Below are 6,000 nucleotides of genomic sequence, written 5' to 3' on the forward strand. Positions count from 1 at the left end.
TGAAGCGCTGTTACAGGAAATTGTAAGTAAGCTTGAATCAAAGGTTGTAAAGAAAAACAGTATGGCATCTTGGTTACAGATACATTGGCAATAACAGAAGTAAGAAGACACGTTATATTATTGGCATAAAATACATTACCTAAAGGGGGATCATTCTTAAATGGTGCTATCATCCTGCCACAAAATGGAGATATTTGCAGTTAAGAGCCGGTGCAGAGTCGAAATAATCAGACACATTTTTGTTAATCTTGTCACTGCTTCTGTCAATATGCCATTAGCTCTGTCGTTGGCAGGCACAAACGTGCAACAGGATCTCCCGATCTTGATGCAACATCCTGCTTCCATAGCTGTGAGAAGGTTTAAAACATATCTGTTTTGGAGTGCCATTATTTTTACTGCTCAGAGCTCTTCATTTATCATATTGAAGCCATTTACAGTAGAGTTATTGTCTGCATCAGCTCCCATCTGGTTGCCTGCAACCATTTTGCGTTTTGTATATGTCTGGACAGCTGGAACTACTGATAAGAAAAATATCTATTTCCTGCTGAATAATCGATGTTCAGGTGATACATTGTCTAATGATGCTTCTGATTCTAATGAGAAATAGTTGTCTCTTTGTGATGCTGGAAATGTATCGGAGGGACAGGACCTCCGAACCCTTGTCCTTTATTGATTTTTATCATTTGCTCTGTCTTGTTTTCCACGCAGGAGTTCCTGTGGGACCCCTGATGGTGCGGCTCTTCCTGTATTTGGTTCGGTGAACAGACCCTTGGGATACCGTTATGGCACCCATGGGTGAGAGAACGACCCTGTACGCCTAGTGTATGTTTCTGGGCACCTGTGTGTGGCCAACAGAGCAGGGCACAGGCTGGTGGAAGCTCTGTGCTGAATTGACAGGTGCCCTGAGCATCCTCCATTTTGGGATGTTCATGTCCTGTCATTGGAATCAGTGGATTCCTGACAGGAAACAAGATGGCCACTGTGGCCTCTTGGTTTCTATCACCTGTTACCTTACTTTACCGGAAGTCACAGGAAGCCCTGACTCTGTCCCTTCTCCCTCACTGGCTGTTGGGTGGAAGTTCCATATGTGGTGTCGTGGGGAAATCCAGGCCAGGCTGTCTGAAGCCTTCCCAATAACTGTATGTTGTGGGTACGCCCATGGGGTGGGACCTGGGTGAATGGAGTGTGTGACGAATACGCATTCTGTGTTGTTGGTGTCTAGTATCTGGTGTCTGACACAATAACTGAGACAGCCCTGTCCGAAACTCAGTGTGCAGTGTACATTGCTAAATGACAGAGTACTTGTCCGAATCCCCATTCTGTGTTGTGAGTGTCTGGATGGACAAGAATGGTCTGAATGCACTGTGTGCCTGATTGTTTGCCTGACTAACTGAATGCACTTCTGAGTGATTGGTTGCCTGAGTGTGACCCAGCAGAATGAATTAGAGTCCAACTAGTATATCTGGGGGACTCTCACTGCTAGAGATCATTCAGAATCTGAAGTTGATACTTGATGCTCTTGAAGCCGAGCCGGAAGAAGAAGGTGAACCGCTTTTCTCTTCATTGTAATCTGAATATTGATGTGCCTTCAATAACTGATACAAGAGAGGAACTGGATAGGAGACCTCTCCCCGAGCTACAAGGGACCATCCTGCACCAGCTGATCTTTGCCAAAGCTCTCTGGTAGACAGACCTACGAAAGGCTGCCGACAGGAGAAGGGGAACACCGAGGAGAATTAAGAGAAGCACCGGACAGCCGTCCACCGTCGACGACCGCCGTCGCTGACCAGAGCCACCATGCTCCCTTTGCCTAAGAACATTTGAATCCAAGGACTTCCTTGTTCATCATTGTCGACCACTTTCATCCTGCCAGAGAAAGTCGAGGCCGTCGACGACTGAGGAGAATCCGCCAGTGGGTTTCACCCTACTCAAAGACCTCAGAGATGCTGACGAAGTTACTGAAGCCATCCGTGGTCACGTCCCGTTCATCGACGCCAGACGCCGACTACTCGACGCCCTTGCTGGGTCAAAGTTCTTCACTGACTCTTTGTGGGAATGAACCATCGTGGTCGAGGTGCACCGCATGCCTCCCCTGTTGCAGGATGTTTTCGACTGATCGCCAACGAGCACCGCAAGGACCGAAGCTGCTGCCTCAATGACAATGTTCACCTTTTCTTCATCTTGGAAGTTCGACAACCGTTGACTCCTGCCAGAAAGGGAGTGCACTTAAGAAGTGCCTGTTGATCATTTGAGTTGCAGAACTATAATAGAAGATAACACTCTAATAGACAATATACGGACTGGGCTTGTAGTGTATCTTCATTTACAGGTTGCCCAGTTGGGGGGATCCTCATACAGAACTGTGCCTAGCTAAACAGGACCAGTAGTCTGCCAATTGTCTAACCAACTTGTCTTCCTCCTAAGTCAATAGTTGATATTGTTTTTGGTGTGCTGATTCATATGCCATTTGAACTGAGTACAGTTAATGCATTTTAATGGAATCAGAGTAATCGTGGTACCACCTAGAACTTTATATATTTACCATTTTAGAATTGTCGGAGCACTAAGAGTATCATTGTGATTGTCTATATAATCTTGAACCTTATTTATATAAAGACTGTGTTTTAACTAATACAGTGTGTGGACATTTCTTTGTGGGTGCTTGGGGAATACACTGTACTTAAGAACCAGCCTGCATCACCTCCTGAGAAGCTAGGCCTTGATTGCTCGTCCATTGCTACCATAATAGAGAAACCTGGCTGGGCCTCTCTTAGGCCGTATAGAGAGCAGGAGTACAGACACCCCCCTCCGGTCTTTACACTCTACTCACTTCTACAGACCGTTTCTTTCTTCCGTTTTCTTCTACTTCCAATTAGCTCTTCTTTCTCTTGTTAGTATATATCTTAGGGAAGTCGCCTATCTGCACGTCCTTCTGTGGCACTACCAGTGTTGACATATTGATGTGTACCAACAAGCAAACTCCTCCCCAGTTGGATGGCATTTCTCATATGCCTTGGATCCACACACCCAATAGTGGTCCATTAATACTGCTGTGCCAACCTTTATTACTGGATGCTTCTCTGCACCTTCAGCCTGGTTACAAGATGTTGGTTTCGTCAGTGGTATTATGAGCATTGGGCCTGCTTCATCATCTACCCAGTTGATCAATTTATCGCTTGCATTCCATTCTTTCACGCACTTATCATTTTCTCCTTGCCCTGTGTTCACTGGTGCTTTTACTAGGGTGTGTGCTTTGATTCCTACTACTCCCTCTTTCCATCCTTCTAAGGTGTATACTTGGCCATACACTTCACATCTGTGGTATCTGCCAGCATCCTGGTTCTCATCCTATTTCCTTGACCCCCCTCTTCGGGCATGGTAATTCTTTCCGTGTTATTGTTTTTGTCTCTCCTTTCTGTGTCCATCAATTATGTATTGTGTAGCTTGGTCTAACTGCCAGTAATTGGTCATCATGTCAAGAGTCATTATATAACTGTCTTCATAGGGGAACATTGCCTGAGACATCCAACTTAATGTTGCTGTCTTCCCTTGGAATCTTCCTTGGGTTGTGACCATGGATAGGTACACAAGGCATTGTGCTCTTGCTGCTTGTATTTCAGTTGCTATAAAGGTTCTGGAGGAATTCATGGCATAGGGGATTAGTGAGCAGACATAGCAACTCTCCCCAGTGGTTTCTTTACCTTCTTTGGTCATGTGCTTTTTCCCACATATTATTAGACACTCGAGCAGTGTCATTGAGATATAGGTCCGCCCCTCCCATGCCTGTGTCATCACTGCGCTTACCTCTCCTCACTGTGCTTGCAGTGCTCCTCTGTCCACCAGACAAGGTTGTTCATCCTGCTGGAGTTGGGGTAGTGTTAGTAGCGTGTACAGCGACAAAACTAGATACAAGGGAGATTTGCCAAAAGAGAAATTCTAAAATACCACTTGGAAATAAGAGACAAGACAAGATGAGCATATGTTTAATAACCCCTTCCATCACCCGTACTGCTTGGATCCTTGTGCAGCTTGAAGATATCAGTTGCCCGCCTGAAATGCACAAAAAATTAGCGTTACCGTGTAAGTGTTGTAGTAGTTTAAGCGTTGCTAATCATATAATCTTTCCGGGCACAAATTCATAGTTTTTCTCACACAGCCTTAATTCTAGGGTCTGTGAGGACTGCAATGACAGATGTGTTTCCTCTTTAAAGTTGTGGGTAAGCTTGGGTCATATATGCGTTTAAGACATGATAATACACATTAGGAGGACGTGCTCGGAATCTGTTGGATCTTCTGATAAATTGGACAAATTGGTCTTGGAAGGTATCAGGTTGAGGATAAATGGACAGCATGGAAGAAATTCAATAAAAACAGTCACACTTTCATGATGAATGTGTACGGAAAGAAAAATAACAGACAGTGTACACTCAATCTGGATGTGTAGAATGTGATTGGCCTAATTCTGCTGCTTGTGAGTGAGTAACCGTTTGGTGTCCGCTGCTTGGCAGTGCTGATTCCCAATTGTCTCTTTGTTCTTCTTGTTGAGGATTGTTGGCCCTGTCAATGACGTTGCCAGGTAGGGCCACAGATTTGTAGGGCTTGATGTCCCCACAAATGATTCCAAATGCTCTTTCAGGTTAATTTGACAGCTCTTTCAGTCACTGCTTCAACTGTGTGGGGACCTGTGATCCTGGGTGTATCCCACTGTCTGGAAACATTCAAATGGAGAACCGTGTCTTCTGGGTATACAGGTGGCTACCTAAGTAAGTCCTCTTGGCTTTTGATGCTGTCGCTTTCCTGGATGGCTTCAGTCCCCTCCTGGTGTTGTTGTATCTCGTGAGAAATAAAAGAGGCACTAGCAATCAAGGATGTCACATATTCACTAATTTCCTGACCCACTAAATTTGCTACACTTTCAGCATCTTTCACCGCTCTAGTGGGAGTAGCCAGGGGAAGTCGCATGTGCCATCCTGTTACCACCTCATGTGGTGTTAAATGGTGGTCGGACCCAGGTTTAATGCACAGTGTGAACAGGGCTAAGGGTAGGCAGAGCAACCAATTCTTTTTTAGACTCATCTTAGTCTTGGCTATGGCTTCTTTGAACAAGCCATTGAGGTGTTCACACACACCGTTCGCTTGTGGGTGATAAGCACAGGAAAATTTGGGTTGGATGCCCAGCAAGGTTGTAATGTGCTGAAACATCTCTTGTCAGACTGCAGGACCTCACACACGCCCCATCATGGGAATAGTTCCCAGACCAGGAATTCTGCCGCTCTAAGGGAGATAGGATGAGAACAAGGGCCAGCTTCGATCCAACAGGAAAATTGGCACACGACCATTATCATGTAGCGGTACCCTTGGCAAACTTGGATCATGTCAACATAGTCGATGTGTAAATGGACCAACTCAGTGAGGTATAGATCCTCTCACTACCCTTAATGTATGACCTGCAGTAAACTGTTTACAAATCAAACAATTACTCATGAATTTGGCCACATGTTCCACTAAGTAAAGACAGAACCATGTTTCTCCAATATAGGGGCGGCAAGCAACACCTTCCCTGTATGGGTTCAATAATATAATTGTGTCAGTGCTGTGTACAATAATGTGAGTGGCATAACCACTTTCTATGTGTTATTTTGCCGTCATAGGACATCTGTCAGAGATACTGTAAATCCCCTCCTAAGCCACAATTCATTTTCGCCCCTGGATGCAGCTCCCTGCAGCTCTATACTTTGTGTTGCTCGTAATACATTATACCCCTCTTTAAGTATCGAAGTTCCTGCATAATCACATGCGTGTGACAAAGCCTCCATTTATAAAATGTCCCCAAAATAGGTGGTGCATTTTGCCCCTGCATCTGCTACTTCATTCCCCCTAGTGATAGGATCCTCCTCTTTTGTGTGTGCTTGACATTTCACAATTGCTAGTCACTCTGGGAGATCTATGACATCTACCAAACTGCCCAATAGGATTGCATGGTGCACCAGTGTCCCATCA

Source organism: Ambystoma mexicanum, chromosome 4p (genome assembly GCF_040938575.1).
Source record: "Ambystoma mexicanum isolate Mex_15411 chromosome 4p, UKY_AmexF1_1, whole genome shotgun sequence".
Lineage (NCBI taxonomy): Eukaryota > Metazoa > Chordata > Amphibia > Caudata > Ambystomatidae > Ambystoma > Ambystoma mexicanum.